The sequence below is a fragment of the Chrysemys picta genome, chromosome 11 (assembly GCF_011386835.1).
Source record: "Chrysemys picta bellii isolate R12L10 chromosome 11, ASM1138683v2, whole genome shotgun sequence".
In the NCBI taxonomy this organism is placed as follows: Eukaryota; Metazoa; Chordata; order Testudines; family Emydidae; genus Chrysemys; species Chrysemys picta.
This window is the reverse complement of record NC_088801.1, coordinates 49890984-49914446: the sequence shown is the minus strand read 5'-3', so window position 1 is coordinate 49914446 and position 23463 is coordinate 49890984. Positions and strand designations below refer to the sequence as shown.

Below are 23463 nucleotides of genomic sequence, written 5' to 3'. Positions count from 1 at the left end.
CCAGTTTATAGCCATTTGTTCTTGTGCCAACATTGTTCTTTAGCTTAAATAGCTATTCTCCTTCCCTGGTATTTACCCCCTTGATATATTTAGAGAGAGAGTAATCATATTTCCTATCAACCTTCTCTTTGCTACGCTAAATTAGCCAACATCTTCCAGTCTCCTCTTGTAATACAGGCCCTCCCTTCCCCTGATCATCCTAATAGCTTTTTTCTGACCTGTTTCAAGTTAATTTAATCCTTCTTGTACATGGGTGACCAGCACTGTACACAGTATCCCAAATGAGGTCTTACCAGTGCCTTTTACAATGGTATTAATACTTCTCTCTCTACTGGAAATGCCTCATCTGACATCCTAGGATCATGTTAGCCTTTTTCACATCATATTGGTGGCTCATAGTCCTCCTATGATTAACCAGCATACCCAGATCGCTCTCCTCTTTTGTTGCTTTCAACTGATGAGCCCCAATTTGTAGAAGACATTCTTATCAGACCCTCTTTGTATGACCTTCAACCTTCACAACCAATTCCTCCCTAGTCAGAATCAAGTCTAAAATGGCTGTCCCACCTTCTAAGTAGTCCTCAGTACATTCAAAAAGTAGTCCTCAGTACATTCCAAGAACTTATTGAACATTTTGTGTCTTACCATATTATTTTCCACACAGGTGTCTGGGTAGTTAAAGTGCCCCATTACTACCAGGTCTTGGATATTTCTATTTGTTCTAGAAATGCCTGCCCTATCCATCACTCCCTTCTGATCTGATGGTCTATAACAGACCGCTACTATGACATTGCCACCGTTTTTTACCTTCACCCAGACACACCTGCAATTGGTCTACCTTTCACCTCCTTGTGGACCCCAAAACAAGTATAGATATTCTTGATGTAAAATGCAACAACTCTTCCCTTTTCCCCCTGCTTGCCCTTCCTGAACAAGCCATAGCCCTCTATGCCAATATTCCAGTCAGGATATTTATCCCACCAAGTCTCTGTGATGCCAGTTATGTCATAATTTAGCTTCTGTACTAACATTTCCTGTTCATTCCCCAAACTCCTTGCATTTTTTTATAGATATCTAAGATGTTGAGCATATTTTCCCCATTGTTATCCCTCTTGTTGCCTATGACCCTATTGTAATTTTCCATTCCCTCTCTCCCCACACCCAATAAAAATAATAGCTCTTTGTTAAGATAAGATTTTTTTAAGTGACCTCTGGGTGTTTGTCACCTGCCCCCTTTGAACCTGGTTCTCAGTAGGCTGGCAAGTCCGTGTGCAATGATGCTCTTCTTCTCCTTAGTTAAACGGCCCCCATCTCTTCCTTATCTACTGAAATATTCCCTGTCACAGGTTCTGAAACATGCAAGTTTCATAATCAGGATATACCGAAAAACAACAAAACTATTTGCCACCTTAAGTAATTATTTGTATCTATATTTCTATCCACTCTACCTTACACAAATACCAGCAATGACTTGTGTTTTCCACCTCATCGCTGACAAACACCCCTATGAAGGCAATTATTGGATTTTGGTATCATAATCAAGTAGTATCTAGGAAGCCTGAAGCACACATGACTCACAGCTACCACAAGAAACAGAATGTGATAAATGACAGGTTAAATGTAGTTTCCACAGAATGTTTTTCTCCCAAAATATTTGCCAAAAGCCACCAGATGAACCCAAAATCTGGAAAGCATTTTGCTCCAGCCAATCCACTACTGACATTTTCCACAATTGGGACTGTTAGAGCTTTATAATGTTCCTTTGTATCGAGGTATATTCACTGACATACCTAGAAGATTTTTTTCTTTCCAATGGATGTGCCCAGTCAGTTGATTGTGAGACTTCATAACTTTATCATCCTAAAGTAGCTCCCTTCAAAACTCAACCTGAGTGCAAATGGAATTTTCTGGGATGAAAAAATAATTGAGACTATCTCAGCATTTAAACAGTTTAATTTGCCATTGGCATGATAGATTTCAAACAGTCTGTGTATTTTCCTAGTATATTTTCATTTGGATCTCACAAGACCGCCACAATATATTCCAGTTGTATGTCTTCACACATTTTAATCCCTAAACATGTGCTGAGTTTCAGAGCCAAAATAAATAAAAGTATCTGATTTCCCAGGGCCTGATTCTGTACTAACTCAACCCTTTGTGACAGAATGCACGAGAACAGACTGGAAGTGATTTACACCTATCTTTCACAGGTGTAAATGACTACACTGGGTACAAGACAGTGGAGAAGTAGGCCCTCTGACTTTATATACACAATATAGCTAATACCTCAATTACTGGTAATTTCTTACCACTGTGTACTCTTAATTTCAATTTGGTTTTGTCTCTTCTGTCACAGATGTATTCAAAATTTTGTGGTGTACCGATTGTGTGAGTAAATTGATGTGATTCCTATGAATGACAAACTTAATTGTTGTATGCAGTGTAGTTTAGCCATGTCAGTCTCAGGATATTAGAGATACCCGGCGGATGAGGGAACACCATGTATTGGATCAACTTGTTCTGGTGAGAGAGACAAACATTTGAGCCACAGAGATGACTTCTTCAGATCTGGGAAAGTTACACCATGCAGTATTCAGCTGTGATGTTCCAAGTTGAAGAAGTCTCTGTGGCTCAAAAGCTCAACTTTCTCACCAACAGAAGTTGGTCCAATACAAGATATTACCTTACTCACCTTGTCTGTAAGCTTAATTGTGACAGTCTCCACTGAATTCCAAAATTGTTTTCCAGTCTTTATTTTCCTCAGTCTCAATGCGGGTCATTATTCTAATAAACAAAACACACAGTACTGCACATATTTCATCAGTTTTCATGACTGCATGCACTTTAATTGTTTTGCAGATTTATCAAAATAGATGTTACAGTTGCTGAAGTATTTCCTAAATGTCGGACAGCCATTTTTGGGACGCTCTCAGACAGCAGTTATGGCCTTAAGCATCTATAGTCCCACAGAGCTCAATAGGACTACTCATGTGAGTAAAGTTACTCATGTGCTTTAGGGTTGAAAGGACTGAGACTTTGCTCTCGGGCTCATCCAAATGTTTAAATAAATATACTTTTTGAAAACTGTTCTATGAAGGTTTGGTTCATTGTTTTAAAATAACATAAGTTTTAATATTCATGTGGTCTCTAAAGCTCCCTTATTTCTACAAGGGGTTTAATCACCTGTTACAAATTCCTGCTTAAAGGCAACCTGCAAAAGATTTTTAAATTGGGCTTGTGACTTTGGTTTAAAAGAGATCAAACCCTCCCTCTCCTCCCCCCCCCCCTTTTTTTTAAACAACAAACCAAAACTCCCCCCTATGGGTTTTTTGGTGGTGGTGGTAGGAAAGGAGTTGGGAGAGGGGCTTAGATATATCAGCTCTGGTATTCGCTGACTTTGCTTGAAGTCTGAGGATGTATATTTTTAGCTCTCACATCTTATTTGAAGGGGCAGGAGACTTATGCTAAATCTTTAATACAGCTTCTCCTTTCTTCACACTGTTAATTTGTCAATGATGTTGAACAGGTGCAGGAGGGGAAGGAGTTTTAAGTAGTCAGAATACAAATCCCTTCTCTCAGTTGCTTAGCTTTCACTCTCTTGGCTTTTGGGAGGTAGTCACTTTCTAGTTCTTCACTCAACCAAGAGTCTTCTAGGCTAGACCAGAGCTGACTCTAAGACATAAAAAACAAAAGAAAAGATTTTTGGGAGGATGAGGAAAAGAAAAAACTCACTTTTCTGAGCCTTCTTTACATGCCATAAGGAAGCAAAGGTTCTGCATTTCAGGAAATCCATAAGGAATTTTAAGGATATCATGTGTTATGTAGCATTCCTAGAGGATCACTAGTTTCAAGGTTGGTTCTGTGTTTTACTGAAACTTGGCAAGTATTCCTCCTCACCCCTTCCTGAGTGCATTTAAATAGTCACAAAAATCCAGACTGATGTTCTCTTGTCATAGAGGAAGTGTGTTGACTAACTTTGGGCAGGGAGGGTGGAAGGGGAGGGAATCTCCATTTCAGCAAGCAGAGCTGAAGGAGGGGACACAGAAGAAGGGAAGAACTGGATCCAAGATATGTTCCTTCCACTCCTTGACCTGTGTGGAAACTGCTGCACGGGGTAGGTCTCTAATATAGCAGAAAAGGTGTAATGAGATCCTATTGATGGAAGCTGAGACAAGACAAATTCAGGCTAGAATTAAAGCACACAGGTTCAGCACTGAAGTAATTAACCCCCAGAACAGCTTGTCTAGGGGATGTCTTTATATAAGGAATGGATGTCTTCCGGCTGGATATGCTCTAGCACAGGGGTAGGCAACCTATGGCACGAGTGCTGAAGGTGGCATGTGAGCTGATTTTCAGTGGCACTCACACTGCCTGGGTCCTGGCCACCAGTCCAGGGGACTCTGCATTTTAAATGAAGCTTCTTAAAATTTTTAAATACCTTATTTATTTTACATACAACAATAGTTTATTTATATATTATAGACTAAGAGTAATACATTTTAACTTTTTAGAAGGTCTATTACTGGCACGCAAAACCTTAAATTAGAGTGAATAAATGAGGACTTGGCACACCACTTCCAAAAGGTAACACCCATTTCTCTGAGAAGGCATCAAGAGTCAATGAATACCATCCAGAAGAATTCTGGACTGATGTGTGTATGTGTGGGGCCAAGGAAAATGGCCCTACAGTCAGAAAGAAACTCCCCATGGCCAGTCTTCCTGCTCCTCAACTTATAAGTAGCAATGCAGGGAGGAGGTTCATGAAGAGAACCTCTGGACTTGTTGGGGCCACCAAAAATAAAAAGGTGTGGGGGAAGTGCAGCTGAAACCTAAGGAGGCAGGTTCTGTAGTAGGCAGAAGAGATTTGTGCACCTGGGTCTCACTGCAAGAAAGGCAAGTGCTGAGGGAATCCATGAACTGTGCCAGCAGCACACTTGTGCTCATGTTTCTATGAAGTACTCAACCACTTACTCCCCAAGCCAGTCATGGAACTAGGGTGGAGAATAGGCTCAGAAACCAGGACCAGCATGGTTCTGGATACAGTGGCTTATCTCATCTGCTTCAGAGGGCCTTGCTAGTGCAGGAATAACACAGGATGGTACAAATGATCTTCTCTGCCTCTCCTATCAAGGATTCAGTGAATGCACTATTCAGAGGACTGATAAGGTACCCTGTCGTTTTATTCAGCCTGTCCATTTTAAAATTCTAGTTCAAAATTTCTTCTAGTCACACTTCAGAGTTCATTCCCCCCACAATGCATATACCTCTCATCTATATCAGTCCTATCTCGCTTCCTCCATCTGCTTGTGAATAAAATGTATTTAGACAAGTGTTGTATCTCTTTCTCCAGTTTTTTAGTACCTATATTTCTCTCTTCCCTTAAAGGTCCAAAAGGGAAGATTATACTGATACCTTATTTATGAAATTGGAGAGTCAAACTGAATAAGTGGGAGTAGAAATCATGTTATGGAAAACATTTTGCAAATTTTTTGTATACAAAATAATATTGGATTCAGGACATCCTAAGAGAAAATAAGAATCTGGGGGGAGGGGGAATGTAGCCTTAAAAATGTTCCTTTGAAATTGCTCACACAAGTGCTTCAGTCTTTTTCTAATCTAAAATTGTTTAACCTTTATTAACCATGTAAGTTATTCAATCCTTTGGAGACTGGCAATATAAATACAATTGCCTCCATTTTTCCTCCCTGAGAAATTATTGTATAATATGTACTTTATATTACATTTAGGATTAATGCTATATATTACACAAACACAGCCATATCGTTCCATGCTACCATGGCATCCTGGTTACAGTTAACAAAACAAAATCAGTATGACAACTTATGCCGTCGTCTGAAAACAGCATGGCAGCTGTTGACAGCACTGTTGTCCCCCCAGCGAACACAGGACTGGCAGAGCAGGCACATAGTACGTGCAATGTTACAGGACTAATGTAGTTATTTTTTAAAAAGTAACATTCTACACTGTTATTTTGATACATTTATCCATCCATCCCATCCATACAGACAATGTCACTAATCAGTTAACAGCACACCTGCTCTGCCAGCCAATACAAAAGCATAGTGTGACATATGGCAATTTCCTGAAATATCTGTGGGAGATTTTACTGTATTAAGTTTATGTATCACTGAGGGCAGGGATTGTACAGCAGAAGCGTAGAGTTATGAACACCAGAGTTCTGAACTGACTGGTCAACTATACACCTCAATTGGAACTGGAAGTACACAATCAGGCAACAGCAGAGACCCCCATACCCCCCAAAAAGCAAATACAGTACAGTTCTGTGTTAAATGTAAACTATTGAAAAAATAAAGGGAAAGTTTAAAAAAAGATTTGACAAGGTAAGGAAACTGTCTCTGTGCTAATTTTATTTAAATTAAGATTGTTACAAGCAGCATTTTTCTTCTGCATAGTAAAGTTTCTAAGCTGTATTAAGTCAATGTTCAGTTGCAAACTTCTGAAAGAACCACCATAACGTTTTGTTCAGAGTTACGAAAAGCCTCCATTCCCGAGAAGTTTGTGGCTCTCTGAGGTTCCATTCTGAGGTTCTAGCATATATAATTCCATGTGGGAGGGTGACCACAGCTTTGCAGGAACTACAAACAGTGGGGGATGATTGGGTAAATTCACTTGGGTTATGACACCTGCAGAAAGGTATCACTGCCTGGAGAGGCTCACATGTACTAGTTGAAACTGGATTCTCCAGAGATCCAGCAGCCAAAGCAAGGATTTTGGGATAAATAATCTGAGTTTAACTGACTCAGGGCCTTCTTTCTGATCTTGCAAATGGATAGAAACTTCTGCACTAGAGGGGGCCCCAATGCTTCCTAAGGGGAAGGAGAGAGGTGCAGGTCTCTGCCCAGAAGAGGTAACAGCCGAGGAGCCTAGAATGGGTGCCCTTGCTGGACCACAGAGAGGAAATAAAGGTGCAATTGCCCCCAACTGGGGGACACAGTCATCATCAATGTGACTCTAAAGAATGGCCTATCAACAATTTCTCTTATAGTAATCTCTGTTGGAAACCAAAACTTAGATCTGTTGGACTAGCACTGCTTTCATAGAGCTTTAAACTCAATCCCTGGATTTTCCAAACTTGTAATTCTGTGGCCATGACACTTCTTAAATCACCCCAGTTAGAACCTCCAAAACAGAGATTAACTGACCTCAGCCAATTGATCTTATTTTCATATGCTTATACTACTGCTATAGCTTATTCTCCTTTAATAAGATGACTGCAAGGCTAGTTAATATGATTCAGCCTCAATAACATTAGTATTCATTATGTTCAAAATTCTGAATGCAGTCTGTATGGATGTATGAAGGAAAAGAATTCAAGTTTCCATAGCCAGGACAAGAGATATGTGCATGTGGAAATATTTACACAGAAGAAATAGAACAAATAGCATTGTAAAATGGAGATCAAATGAACCAATGGCGACATATTTTTGATAATATTGCAGTGAATATAAATAGTGTGGTCAAATGAAATACAACTTGAAAATAAAGCATAATTTTGATAAAAGTCTGAACAATTATAGGAGTAAAGTAAATTCTTTTATTAGTCAGAAAGGAGCAGTTCCATAGTTGTTTTGGATATTGAAGCATAAATCTAAACATGCTAATAACAGAGCAGTATACTAGCTGCATGTACTCAGGAAATGCAGAGAAACAATTTAAATGCTCAGAGAAATACACAAATGTCTCCTGCATATACATTTACATGGTCCAGTTGTTATGGCACTGCATACATAGTCATAGCACGAGTTTAGGACTTGGAAAACCCAGGTTCAGTTCTCTACTCAATCACAGACTTCCTATGTGACCTTGGGCAAATCATTTAGGAATAGATATGCAAAGGAGACTTACTTACACATGACGCATGGCAATGCTGAGTTAAGGCACCCTATCACCTAGTGGAATCCATAGCCATGAATTTGGCACTAAGGCTCCCTATACATTTAGTTAGGTGCCTAAGAATAGGATTCACAAAAGCCAGCAAGCTCAGGGGGGAGCCACCTAAGCTAGGCAACAGGAAATGCAGAGGAGATGGGCGTAACCTAAGCCTTGCCTCACAAAGGGGTACCTATCTCTGGGCCAGCTAAAGTAATACTAGGGTACTTAACTCCCTTTATGGATCTAGCCTCCAGTCTCTCTGCCTCAGTTCCCCATCTGTACAATGAGGACAATAGCACTACCCTACCTCACGGGTCGGGGAGGGAGGCAGAGTTGAAAAATAAAAATATATTAAAGATTGTGAGGTGCTCAAATAGTACAGTGATGGGGGGCTGTAAGTAATTCAGACAGATAGATAAATGGACAAGTCACTTATGGAAAGCAATGCTAATAAGTCTGTACATTACAACAAATTTGTGCCACGACAGCCATTTAGATTCTTAGGCCTTTTTCTGCCCTGCAACATGTACAGGTGCAGCTCAGGGCATTGCTGGTCACAATGTTTTCATGTGTGTAACACTCTAGGTCAAATTCCACCATGTTGTATCACTGTGAATCTCAAGTATTATAAGCACTGTTCATTATTCGTATTGTGGTAATAACCAGGGACCCCACTGTGGTAAGCACCCATTAAACCACTTAAGGAAAAGAAGGCTCCTGCCTGCAATAGCTTACTGTGTAAGTGAGCATTGACTCCAATGGCGTTATTGTGGATTTACACCAGCATAGCCAAGAGCAAAACTTTGCCCTTGATAGAATCTTATGAAAGGCAGTTTTCACAGATACAATAAATTCAATTCAAGGTGGGCTCATAACACTCACACATGAGAAGTATCAGCAAGCCATGCAAAGATGAGATACAAAACCATGAGTGAAATTAATTTGTGTTACATAGAAGTTTAGGGGGAAAGGAGTAACACATTTTTAGGGGCTTGTTAATGCTCTATTGCAGTTTTGCAACTTGTTTTTTCTAATGATTATGTGTAATAAACCAGGCACTGTCAGTTGTTAAGGATATTTTCATAGTTTAATTATTTTTCAGAATGCCAAACAAAATACAAAATCTGACCAGTAGCACCTGGGAGTCTGGGACTATATAGAAGTCATATGGATTCACTTTCAACATACCCCAAGTGGATGGCCTAGCATCCCAAAGGAGCAAAGTTCTTAGCCTTGGGCCTGATTGTCTTCTGTGCAGGAATAACCACTCCCTTAACCAACACATTGTTCAGGATCATACAGATGCCCCTTGATTCCTCTGCTGCCTGGCTCCCACTGGCCCCAGAGAGCACCTCTGTGAGTTCCTCTGTCCCCTTCCATCCTTCATGAGTGCAGTCTCCCCTCCATATAGATGCTGAGCGGATCATGGGCTTTAAGAGAAGTCAAGTCATTTGGTATCCGAGAGGTTCTCAAGTTTTTTACTTCACTAAAATTAATCCTGCTGGTTCATTAAAGTAACACATGTACACCCATTATTTCCCTCCTGTAGCAGGGTGCTGGTGCAAAAGCACCTAATTAGCCCCTGCCCAGTCAGCTCCAATCAGAGGAAACAGATTGGGGCTGATGCTGGCCTGAGGATTGGCAACACCTGCTGGCCTGACAAGGCAAGAGCTATAAAGGCTGGGAGGGAGCCAGAAGGTGGGGGGGCAGCCAGGGAGGGAACTGGAGGCCTCCTAGCTAAAGGCTGCCTCTGCCTGTAAAGGAGGTGACTAATCCTGCAAGACTTGTATATAGATTGACACTGGAGGTGGGAGAATCTTATATAAACAAAGACACGGGTGTTTCACAAACCTGAAGCCTCTCTGAGCCTTATTGGGGGCAGCAAGCGGGTCCCAGGATGAGGGGTGGGATGTGAACTCTGTTACACCCCCCCAAAATACAGCTCAGTGAGCTGCAACCCAACTGAACTAGAGAAAAACCATCATGAAGTTTCTGACAAGTGTGCAATACTGTGAGCCTGATGGGAGTGAACTTGAAGAATGCACTGGTAAAGGTCATTTAAAGGAAGACAAATCAATATCACCCAGAGCATCACAAATACTATTTATCCCTATTTAAGTATCACTTAATCAACTGCAGGTATCTTAATTAAACAGAATTATCATCCTTGTTAAGCAGCAGTCCTTGCTATTGTCATTGGGTTTAATTCAGTTCGCTGGAAGATATCCCATGTAAGTGTGTCCCAATTAAGTGGAAGGTGGTGTATAGGAATGGATTGAATTATGAACAGTACAACCATTGTACAGAAGCTTAAGAGTATGGTAATAAGAGGAAAGTTTAAATGAGGTTAATCTTGAATCAGATTAGACCCTGTTAAGCATGTGCTACAGTGCAGCATGATGTGGGGTGGCAGAAAATAAAACTAGTGGGATAATTCATGGGGGCTGAAAGTAGAACAAGAACAAATAAAAACATAAATCAGCATGTCCAAGTGTGCAGAGCAACCACCAGCAAGATGAAACAAACTCCTCTACCCCCACCAGAAAAGCAGAAGGAGTGCCATTAACATACCATTATGGTTTACCCCAGCATCATGTTTGCCGGTGTATGTCCTTGAACAGAGAAGAGTCGGCACTGATGATTAACTGGAGATAAGAAAAAGGTTAAAGCCCTGGCATTATCCACAATGATACATAAAATACCCAGGGCTTTTGATAAATTACTATTATTTGGATGGGCATAGATGATGAAGGTGGGCTGTTGTGATGAGAAACAACAACATACCTCATTAAGACTCTTTAGAACTGCAAGTAAAACTCTGGTCTATATAGTGTAAGGGCCTGAGGGTATATTTATGCTAGGAGATTTTGTATCCATTTTGAGGCAATGTTGCTGTTTCCCAGTAACAATACAGCTGCCACATTGCTGGGAAAAACAGGTACCATTTTTTTTCCTAGAATGGGCAAGACCTATGATAACAGAAGCTCACAAAAGTGGTCCTGAGGTGACACTCCTTCACCTACAAGGGGAAAAACCAACCAACCAACCAACCCTTTGTTTAAAATAGACAGGCCTGGTCTAGTTTACCAAGATAGGCTCTTATTAGGCAACTTCCATGATCAAAATATAACAGCTCACGACTGGGGAGTCACCAACTTACAAAATCTTGCTGGTTGGGCCTGGGTATCCGAGAAGGTCATGTTTATTTTAACGCATTCATGTTTTTATTTGTATTTTCTAAATATACTTTAAACACCATTAGAAAAAAAATACTTTCACAAATTAGCATTATACCACAAAGGATGCTGCCAGGCATTAATTCCAAAACTTCATTCAACATCCAACTCTTTCTCTCAAAAGAATCTGGAAAAAGATAGGCCTTGGAATGTTCCCCAACATTCATCAAACCTGAGCTCTAGCATAAGAGGGCACATTAACAAATTAAATAGCTGCAGATATCCTGCCATTCACCCTCCCCCAAGAACACGCTATTTCTATTCTCATTTAAGCCAGTTTTCATTAAACCTATTGCTATTCAGTACCTCAGCTGCCTGCCACAGAGCCACACTGGGGGAAAGGGATCTCTAAGATACGCAATTCCCTAAATATGTAGGGCTTTAGAAGGTAACAACAACATTTGAAATTTCACTCAGTATAAACCAGTAGCCAGAGCAGATAATGGAGTACAGGGATAGAGTACTCCTACAGAAAATCCTGTTTAATGAACCAGCAGCTACATTCTCCACTGTATATAATTTTCCAGGTGATCTTAAGGTGTAGGCCCTCTCCAGAACAAAATAGAAGTCCAGCCTGGCTGTGGGAAAGGCACTAGTAAGCACATCAATGTTCACATCTGAAATAAAAAAAAGCAATAAATCTTTTCCACGCTTAAATAGCAGCAACCTTAGAATCCATCACATTCTGGTAGTGCCTAAATCATAAGTGATAAGAGGCCCCAATCAGAGATTGAACTCTATTGCACTAGGCACTGTACACACACACACACACACAATAGCAGAGAGTACCTATCCCAAAGATCTTTCTTACAACTGAAGTAGATAAAACAACAAAATAAACAATTTGTCAACAGTACAGAATACATATGTTAATACTTCTCCTCATTTTCCACATCTTTTCTGAATACCTCTTTTCCCAACCTTTCCTCTAGCAAGCTCCTACAGCCATCCTCCATTTAGCAAGTGGTAGGTACCTTCTCAATAAGGGTGTGAGACGAGCCCCATTTTTCCTGGTTGCTTTCCCTTTATCTGTGTCTTTTCTGGATGAAACATCAACCAGCTAGTCAATATCCAATCCCCAGCCAATCCTAGACACTTGGCAAGTTGCTTTACGATCCAGGATGAGTCACAAAGGAAGAAGACAGAGAGGCCTCTTTTTTCTGCACATCAACATGAGAGGGGCTAACTATTCTCTTCAGACCATTCTAGACAGTAAACGCTAGCAGAACTTTGTACAGTTTGACTAATATTGCATATTGATTATAAACAAAAGTTAAACTCCATTTATACATGTTCATTAGGTATTTTTTTAAACAGAAGGGTTACTAATTATGGAATTAATGTTCCCTCCAATAACATCAGCTTCTTTCCCTCTGTCTCTTGTGGATCTGCATGCACATATCTGGCAGTTAGAGGGACATATCCTTACTCTGTGAAGCATGGTTAGTGCTTAACCCATATGTGGTCTACAGCTGAATGTGTGTGTCCTGCAGTGTGCCACATTTTAGCTTCTAGGTACAGAACAAGGAGTCCCGCTAGAAATTTTTTCATCATACATAACAGCAAAGCCACAGCAGAAGTTCATCCATGTTTGTTGTAATACTTCTTTAAAAGAAGATAGCTATACAGGGCTTTGGTTAGCAAGTGATACATGTTCTCTTGTTTCTGTACACATAACTATCTTAAAGCTCACAAAATGTGACAGCATTTGAGATTTTATTGGCCAAAGGGAAGTTCTGAATAATCAAGGGATGGGAACACAATGACCCATGATCCAATATGTTTTTCAGAGGTGCCCCGCACATGTGCGCGCATTCACACACAAAACTGCTTCTAAGTTCAAGTCTCTTTACCTGCATAAACTAGTCATCCAATAACATCAGCTTTTCTCCTTTTGACTTTTCTGCATCATAGTGTGCACTTGCGACAAGTAAAAGCCAAAGATACACCAAAAAATTACAGACAGCTCCTATCAATTACCCCTTTCTGCACACACATAAGTGCATATCCTTTAATAGCTAGGTGCAACTGAGCAAGTCATGAATGCAGTTTCAACTGGAGTTCAAATCTCCATCATGATAAAGGTCTCTTTTCACCTGGTCTCTAATTTCTGCACTGGTATTTTCCCCACAGTCCTCGGGTAGAATGTAGAGTTTTATAGCCCCTGTATCATCAGCAAGACCTGAAGCTTGCAGAAGATAAAGAGTCCAGTTTAGCCCACAGTTCTGTGTGGAACTTCCCATTTGCCTTTCTCAAACTTCTGTGCTGCTTCTATTCAGCCTTGGAGAAATGTCTGTTTCTGATGCATTGGAAAGCTCCCCTTTCTAAGCCAGGTTGCTTTCTGAAAGATGCGCTTTTGTTACCACTGTAATTGGAGCCAAATGTTGAGCTCCAATCTCCAAATTTTGTGAGCAATTTTTGTCATGGAGTCACAGTTACAAGTGGGACTGTATTTACATGAGCCCCCATAACTGAACAAGAAAAGCCTGGCAGGATTCAGACAACTGGGAAATTGCAGAGGGGTTATATTAGAATGCAGGCAGGTTGTGATTTAATGGGGGCTCCAACATTTCTAAATGACTGTGTGAACAAAGGCACTAGTATAATACCAATTATGGCCTTTGGTTCCACATCCCCAACTAATCTTGATTTTCATGTTACCAGCAGCAAACACTACTGGTTTAAGTTAATGCATAAATTACCCAAATAAATAATATCCAATAAATTAATATTTAAGTAATAGTAACAACAAGCACTTTAGCTACAGAAGTGTGGGGAATGCAATGATACTGGAATTTTGCATGAAATGTTTCACCCATTTGGATGATTGATCTGGAAATTCTCTCAAAACACTAACGTTATACATGCTAATGTTGTGATTTAGTACTGTTGATATATTGCATTTTCACACCACAACACATGGCAGAAGCAGTTATCCAGCAACCAATTAACTGCAATTACTGTATGGTACTGAGAGATAAGAGTATTAGTATCAGTTCCAGCTGCAAAATTTGTTGAAAAAAAGTCTTTCCCCCATCCTAAATTTATTTGCTCAACATGATAAATTGGATATTAATACTTCAGTAAAGCATACAAAATTGGTATCGCAATTTGTAGTCTGCTCCCTTCAAGAGAGAGATCATGATTAAACTCAGATGCTAAAGATCTTTTTGTTTACAAAGCCACAGCACACTCACCTCTAAAGCTTGCACATATGAAACAGATTAAGGGGCACAGCTGTGGGGGTTTTGGTCTCTCAAACTACCTTTTATGTTAGCTATATATCCCACTACTCCCATATGCTGACTTGGTTAGGCATTCAGTATTACAGAAAAAACATATGTACTTTACCTCCTGATACATTTATTGCTTAATTTTAATGATCCACTTCAATGTTATTTTCAAATCTTTGCTTATTTTAAAATGGGTATGATTTGCAACACCAAGAGACCTTACAATACTGGTAAAATTACCAGTGAATTGACACTTACCTGTTGGTTAGACTGTCTACTGGAATGTACGTTGCAGCTAAAGGTCTAAGGTTCTATCCCTATTTCACCTCACATAGTGGGAGGAAGAAAAGGCAGGTAGCTACATTATTTCTGAAAACCATTATATCTACCATTGAATCTGAATTGATTTCCGCGCTACATTCAACAGGTATACTGCCATTTAGTTAGAGCTATCCTACAATCAACATATACCACAAATCAGAATTGAAATATAGATGAAAGTGAAATACATTGACAATATCTTCTCATTTAATACTAAGTCTTATTTCAGCAAAAGCTCACCCACAGTGATACCACCCCTTGTAATTTTATTGCTAATCTCACAGTATTTGTTTTTCTTAGAGCCCCAGGGCCTGGAATCTTGTGCTTCTGTGAGAATCTCAGTCTTTATATTAAAAAAAAAAGTGTTAGCCTCTCATGATTACAAAGAAAAGCTTGCAAATGGGACTTGAGGGCACCCAAAAGTCTGAAAGGCCAAAAGGCAACTAAAAAATCCAAGATTTATTATTTGACTTTAAACACAAAATTGTTAAGCCAATCATGATTTTTGGGATCGGACTCATGATTTCAAACACTTGTGGCTGGCAATTCTACACACAAGAAGTGCAAGAGACATAATGTAGCAAAAACTAGGAGGGCTAGTCCTAGCAAACATTAAAAAGATGACATTGAGGACATACAAACTCTTTGTTTATGAATCCGAACATGTTTGGCATGCACATGCCTGAGTCCACAGAAGACTGTTATAGCATTTCAGGAATAACGTCTTTTAAAAAGTAATAGAAGCCATTTCTAGGGTACACTACAGCAAGAGCCATTTTGTATCTGATTTTTTTTTTTTGTATTTTTTAAAAAGCTTCCCATTTATTTCAGTGCAGATTTCTACTAAAAAGTCAGTGGCACAAGGAGGTATTTAGTTTGGCAAACTGATTTAAAATAATGTAAAAGCAGGAAGTACTCATTAGTGATGTAGTATTCATTGTAACTTTCAAAGGAAAGTAAGATGATTATTTGTGTTAAGTAAGCACAAAAGTCCAATGGATATGCTGGCCAAACGTGCAACTCATTTAGAAAAGAAATCACAACTAGTTAAGGTCATTAAAAAAAAAAAGGAACAGGCAATCTCAGTTTATGATAGGTGAATTCAAGAAGGTACACATAATGCTACCCATCTTTACTGATTGACCAAAGAATGGTATTAATCTTTTGCTCCTCTAAGCCTGCCCTCATTCAAACTGAAAATGCTAATCTGAGACCTTGAAGAAAGTTATTAAGAATCCCACAGTCCACTCTGAGCTATTTCACCTTATCTAAAAATAATACACTGCACAGGAATTTGAGTGCATTTTTTAAATCGTCATGTGATTTTATTGCTCTTGAAAAGTGCTGAATTGACAGCCCTAGAGACTAAATTCGTGCATCTAGGCATAGTATGGGAAAAGTTAAAGTTGCTCCCATTACCTAGAAACAACAATTACACTTAAATCAATAGTCGTATGCTGGAAATATCAATCTGTTTGGAATATTAAGAACATACATTAAGTCAAGTATGTTTGAAAAGTTGGAAGAGGAAATAATATTGAAAATAAAAATACTAGCCCTTTGAACTATTAAAAAGTATTCTTGAAGTTTGTGACTCAGTTTTAGTGCCTAAAGAATTCCATAAGTCTATAATGCTACTCTGAAAAATGACTATGTAAAAACTCCATCTTCTTACTCAACACATATTCTCTTTGAATGTATTTAGGGTCATATCTGCAGATCTTCGTGACTAAAATAAATTTGTATTGTTTGCTACTCCTGTTAGGCCTGCAGAGAGAACAGAGCTAAGACGGAATGACATGTGGAGTCTCTCCCAACTTGTGCATCATTAACAGAATTGTTTACTAAGTTCCAATCAGCTCCACCTGTGCAAACTCATTGAAGGCAACTGGGTTGCACAGGTGTCACTGTGATAATAATTTGAAGACAGTGGGGCTGCTCAGATGTAACTGAACCTTGATGATGTATGAAATGAAAAGAACCCAGTTTGATTCTCAGAACCCAGGCTGACGTACAAAGCTGGTGGTTAGAAAAACATCTTTTCTACTTACAAAAACGGAGAAGATTTGATACAGAAAGAAACAAACTTGGAACCCGTGTGCCTGTTTTCAGAGTAGAATTTCTCTTTAAAGAACTTCAGGAAATGCGGAAAGTCACCTGCATGTGACTTTTCTCCTCTACAGAATTAGATCTGTTGTAGTATTCCACTATTGTCAATAGGAGATAAGTATATGAACAGAAGACAGTCCATAAAAATCAAAAGTTTAAGTTTAAGCAAAATAAATATTTTTTTCCAAGATAAACACAACTTTTGACTACTTATCACCCAAGCGCAGCTCAACTCCTCTGAAACTATGGCCTACTTTGGACCGGGGCAGATTGGATTGCAATTGTCAGGCAACAAGTTCGGTGACATACACATGAGTAAAATAAGCAGGATTGGACCCCAAGAGTTCAAGACCTGCTGAGAATGCATCAATTTCTAAAATCCTTAGAGGAAGTAGTGAATCATTAAGGTGAGAGATATATGGAGAATGTTATTAAGCAGTTTGTGTGGGGGCACTGCTTGTGTCATAATAGCCATAATATAGTCTCTGTTCTTTCCTGGGCAATAATCTGATTCCCTCATTGTAATTATCCACTCAAAAATCAGATTACTATTGAGAGAAAGGAGGGCAAGGTTTATTATTACATAATTTATGCAGTTATATGATTTCTATTCTAAAAGATCAATTTAGAACTTTTGTAATTCAGGGGATTAGTCATTACAAACAGCCTCTGACCTCTGTCATTCATATCATTTAAATTCAGTTCTGTAGTGACTGGAAATTGTTTCCATCTGAGAGTTTACTAGCATTTGTGAAATGAATCAGGTGATTTCAGTTCTCAGTGGACTGGTATCCATCAGAAAAAATCACCAAAATGGGCACTAATTGGCAACCTGGTTGGAAGTCATAGTAGAAAAACCAACAACTGAAAGGTTACAGAGGATGAACTAGCCTCTCTCTCTCTCTAGTTAAATGGTCCCTCCAGATCAGGGTAGAGGCACTTAATACACTCCTAGTTTCAAGTTTTCTTTAATTAGCATATCTGGTAGTTCTGATTATTTCCTTACAGCCTGATCATGCAACATGCTATTCATGGATCATCTCTTGGGAGGAAAAACTAGTTCTGTAATCAAAGTACACTGGTACTATTAATATTATGACCTTAAACATTTTCACATGATTCTTTTGATATTCTATATTTAGAAGTGTATGCTTCAAAATACACTTATCTTCAATACACATTATACAGCCCTATCCTACACTGCAATGCATATCACTCTATTTACCTCTCATATTTCATTATATTTTTTAAATGTAATGAAGTTTGAAGAAAAATAGAAAGAATTTAAAAAAAAATAAAGAAATTCTAAGGATTTACACAATAGATGACTGGATTTTGTAGACCTGTGGTGAAGAATTGACTTAACTGTACTGTACACAAAGGAACTTTAACATCTGGGAAAGAGTACGATATTACCATAGGTTAAGAACATATGTGCTTTTAATTGTACAGTATTCAGTATCATCCTGTGTATTTAGTTATTCTAAAATAACTATATCAAAATTGGCAAACAGCCTATCACCAGTACCCTTATCTGAGTGTTGATTACTGCATCAACCTCCTCCTCTTTAATCTCCCAGTATCCGCCTTACCCTAATTAATACTATTTGAAGTGCTTCAGTAAAAGCAAACTACCTCACCTGCCATTATAACCCCTCATCAAATCCCTCTGCAGGCTTCCAATTGTTGTCCAAAGCAAGATTAAGACCCTTGTCTTTACTTCCAAAGTGCTGCACAACCTGACTCTAGCTATCTTTTTCCACTGTCTTCCTTCCCCAGCTTACTCTGTCGAACGCACACAAGTAACTACCCCCTTGAGTTCTTCCATGCTGCTACATATTCCTAAAACCTTAATCCATGACTCAGATATAATGCATCTCCACCTTTTGATCCTCCAACTCCCTTCTGAAAACACAATTCTTCAAGGAGGCCTATAAACACTAACTCATACAGCTCATTAACTAATGAACATATGCCCATAAAAAGAAAAGACACATACCAAAAAGCACAAAACTAATAAATTGTGTACTTAACATCACCACTCATGTTGCTTTTCATTGTTCCCCTCCTATGTTCCTATGTTTAGATTGTGAACTCTTAATAGTAGTGAAGCATCATTCTATCAGTAGCCTGTTTGACAGGTGCTACTATGAAATCATAACATAGTTTAGCTTAACCTAGAGAAGAGAAAAAATAGGAGCAATGACACACCACATCATATGATAATCTTTTCTATAGGCATTGTTTTCATAAAAAGCAACAGAGGGTCCTGTGGCACCTTTAAGACTAACAGAAGTATTGGGAGCATAAGCTTTCGTGGGTAAGATGGCATCTGAAGAAGTGAGGTTCTTACCCACGAAAGCTTATGCTCCCAATACTTCTGTTAGTCTTAAAGGTGCCACAGGACCCTGTGTTGCTTTTTACAGATTCAGACTAACACGGCTACCCCTCTGATACTTGACACCATTGTTTTCATAGTTATTCCTATAAAGAGAGTTGACAGCTGATAGTCATTTACATTTATACCATCCTGAGAGTAAAGCATATGTATTTTTATATAAATTTATGTACATTCAAAGCATATTTCAGGTCAATTTCATGTATACCATCACATCTGCCTACTACTGCCTTCCTTTCAGAGTCAGTTAGACTTCTGAACATGTTCTCAGTTACTTCAATATAGAGAAGACTTTTTTTTTTTAGAAGCTTACATACTGGAATCTAACTAGAAGTACTATTTTCCATTTAAAATAAAAATATAGTGATAGTTTAAGACAATTGAGTGATTTAAAATAAAGCAGCAACAAGTTTAAGTATCAGCATTGTGGAGTTATTTTTTAAATATTAAGGAACAGTCAAAGTAACTGAATTCCTTTTATGACACATATTCAAGACTACAATTAACCTTTACTGGCCTTTGACTGACTGTCATTACCCTTGGATAAAAATAAGAAAAATGTCTCCTCGGTATTCTCATTTATTAGTAAATCTGCATCGATATCCAAAAACTTATGTTCTTGTTCTTTAGTTGACTAATGCCAATCATGGTAATGAGATTAAAGCAACAGCACAGAAATTATATTGTATTTTACAGTATTCTTTTAGAAGAGTGTCATTAAAGGTCACGGTCATCTAAGTTTCAAACCCCCTTAGAAATTTAATTTTCTCTCCTTCTCCCTCCCCCTCCCTGTGATTCTGGGCTTGAAGTTTATGCTCAAATATTAGTATAATCTTCACATTCCTTTCCAATTGACAAGCCCTATTTTATGGGGTTAAAATTAACTTTTCTGTTTTTGTTTGGTTATGGATAGAAAAATCTTCCTCTGCAAAACAATAATGTGTTCATTAGTATCAGCAGTGATGTCAGCTCATCTCCAAAACATAATTGCTATGGCTAAGCCAGGAGAAGCAAAACAAAACTTTATAGGACCAACAAAAAACAGAGAAAATGGCTTTACTATACTTTTTACATTTCTCACTAGAATATAGAGTGTTTGTTTGTTTTGAAAACAGTTATTTAGAATTCAGAGGAAGTTTTCCTATCATATCCAAAGTCAAATTTGGAGTCTGAAATTCCTGACAAAGTCCCTATAATTTCAAATTTGGGGAAGAAAAACAAGCTGTGCCTGTGTTTACCTTAAGTTTTAAAGCAAGTATAGTCTAATAAATATTAGAAAAAACCTGACAGATTCTCTTTGGGTGTATTCATTGATATATAGGATTAAAAATCCATAATCATTACTGAATTTCAAAGGTGATCTAAATTTCAGAAATTGCAGACTGACAATGACTGAGGACTTCCCAGCATCTCCTGAAGGCCCTATTGAGAGAAAATTAATTCCAGCACCACTTTATTTTCTATGCAATCATCACACTGGGAAATATTGCATGATTAATTCTAGTGATACAATTCAGTATTGACCCAAGTGAGTATGTAGCAAAGGGTTATTTCCTCTATATTATTAGAAAAGTCTTCCACACACAAAGTATTGTACTCACTACTCTAAGATCCAAACATCCCTGCCAGGCTCCATCAATCCTTTTTCTGTTTCCTAAATCTGGTGCAACAAATGTCAATGTCCCCAATCCCCACCTCCCCCTCTTGGGGGGGAAAAAAGGCCACATACATCCTAAAACATAGCAAGATTTCCAACCATTGCTAACACTAGCAAACCCTCAAAAGCGAGACGCCCAAGAGTGGAAAGGTGCCTAGGTCGCTACAGCTGTTTCACGTTTTGGAGGGAGGAAGAGAGGGATAATTGGATGCCAGGCGTTTCCGATCTTGGACATAACGCAGCGGCGGCTGCAGCGCAAAGCAAACAAGAGAGCTGAAAGCTGCGCCGCGAGCGGCTATGGGGAGGCTGCAGGGCTCGTGGCTAGGTGCCCGGCCCCCGGCCCGCCTGCCCCGCGCTCACTCAACCTAAAAAAGTTTCCCCGGGACGCCGAGACTGCCCCGCGCCCGCTCGCGACACCCAGACACGCGCGCTGCCCCCGCGTCCCAGCATCACTCCAGCCGCTGCGCTCAATAGGCTGCCCCGCGCTCGGACGCCGCAGCCCCGGGAACAGCCCAACGCGCCCCCCTTCCCGGCCTGCGCCTGGCAAGAGCCCCGGGCCCCTGCCTGGAGACGCGCACTCCGCGGGGTGCCTCCCGCTGGCTGTCGCGGCTGGCCCTGGAAAGGGCTGAAAGAGCCGCCGCCAACGCCGAAAGTCCTCGCTGGGGCGTCAAACTCCTGCAGACTTGCCGGGGAGTTTGGCTGGAGGGAGCGGGCACCGCGGGACTGAGTCCCGCTCACGCCGCAGGCAGCCGCCCAAAGGAAGGAAGGAAGGAAGGCAGCACTGGGTACCTTGCGCAGTGATGGAGGGTGGCAGCCGGGGCCGGCCCTTGTGAGATACCCAGAGAAAGAAGCGGCTCCGCGAGCGCCCGGCTCAGCCTCAGCTCCCGGCTCAGCCACCGAGAAAGTTTCCTGACGTCAGGCTGGGCTTCCTCCCGCCTCCCCTCCCACCATTGATCTGCCGGAGCTGGCGCTTCGGTGCTCCCGGGCTCCCTCTGGCTCACGCCGTCTTGCTACAGCGGGAGGTGGCCTGGCTCATTGGCAGTCTGAGCGCGTGTGCGTCCCCCTCCCGCGCGTTAGCTCGCTCAGCGCCCAGCCAGGCGACTGGGACTTTGCCCCGGGGTGGTTTAGAAGGGGAATGATCCCCCCGCCGCCTTCCCACAGTAGCTTCGCGTGCCAGAGGTAATAGAAGCAGCTAAACTGTCTTAAACAACCATAGAGGGTCTGGCAGGGAGCTGCAGTCTTGGAGAAATCTGCTGGGGGGGGAGGGTGCAGATTCTGGGGGATGCATTCTCAGGGATGGGGTAAGAGTATCTAGGCACAACCCCCACCTGATTGGGGTCCCCAGCTATGAAGTCATGTGGTGGCATAAGTGATGTGAGCAGGGGTCATCAAAGAGCACCTGTACAAATACAGCTGGGGAGAAGAGGAGGTGGCTCAGCAGGCTTCTTTCTACCTTAGGTAGTTTATGAAATGCCTTCCGTCTCCAGTGACCTGTTGCCACTACTACTCAGGTGGGTCTTTGGAGACTGCCAAGACTCAGACTCAACAAGCAGAGAGCCCTGGCAGAGGACATTGCCACAAGGCTGCATATAAGAGGGATGGCAGCTACCCTCATATCCCTGCTTGGAACGGTGCACCTACTACCATGGAAGGTGAGGGTGGTGTGTGCCTGTGATGGAGAGTCCTGTGAGAAGCAACCACCCTCCCAGAGCAGGTACAACCCCACCCAGGTGTAGAGCCCTAGGCTAGGGTGTCAGGAAGTCTTCTCCCACAAGAATCCTGCTGGACTGGCAGGAGGAGAACTGCTCACAGAGGACATGCTGCTTATCTTGGCAAGGGACTCTCTCCTCCCAGATGGAACCCAGCCTGTCTGTGGATGGGAAACAGCAGACTAGTTGCACATCAGGGAAGAGAGAGAGAACCACTGACTCACTGAAGGGATGACAGCAGAGCCCCTGTCATCCCAGAATAGGACTTGTGTGTGGGTGGTACAACCATATCAAGCAAGGTCAAGGCCATATTGAGATCAGATCTATAGGAGCCCCTGATTGAACAGGTGTATGGTCTCACATTGCCTTAATCCAGCTCTGCCTAGGGAAAAATCTTCTGGGGGTAGAGGGAGGTGAGAAAGGGGAAGAGGAAGCAGTTTAAGGGACAGAAAGTTCCGGAGGCAGTCTACTAGTGGGCTGCGTGATGTAGGGCATGCATTCATTGAAGATGCCTACTCTGGAAAGGTGGTGTTTAGGGAGCACATCTACTGGAAAGTACTCATGCACAATTGGTCAATTTGATCTTTAAGAGTACTGATGGATTCCTTGCTGTCTCTGAGCTCTCACAGAGAAACATTACTCATGGATAATGCTTTCATCTCCAGTTGGCTATTTTAGCAGATAATGTCCTGGTTTCAGTTATTCACACTTTTGTCACTTGTTTGCTGGACTACCGCAATGCAATATACCTGGGCATGGTGCCTTTAGCACTTAGGAAACTCCAAATAGTACAGAACACTGCACCATATCTTCTCAGCACCACAGGCTACCACAAGCATATCAAACTTGGCCTCTGGTCTTTATGATGGCTTCCCATAGAATTTCT

At 40.6% G+C, this 23463-nt stretch overlaps 1 protein-coding gene across 19 annotated transcripts in view; it reads right to left on the bottom strand.

The window, feature by feature from the left end:
* Positions 1 to 23463, bottom strand: part of GULP1 (GULP PTB domain containing engulfment adaptor 1) — a 331420-nt gene that overhangs the window by 264695 nt on the left and 43262 nt on the right. For 3 of the 19 annotated variants that reach the window (XM_065561954.1, XM_065561953.1, XM_065561963.1), the window contains exon 1: positions 21658 to 21833. The exons of 1 other annotated variant lie outside the window; for it this stretch is intronic. The gene's annotated coding sequence lies outside the window, so the exon portion shown is untranslated. Of the gene's footprint in view, positions 1 to 1790; positions 1908 to 21657; positions 21863 to 23463 lie in introns of those variants that run through there. 15 more of the 19 variants (XM_065561961.1, XM_024109414.3, XM_024109417.3 and 12 more) reach the window with 13 other exon arrangements.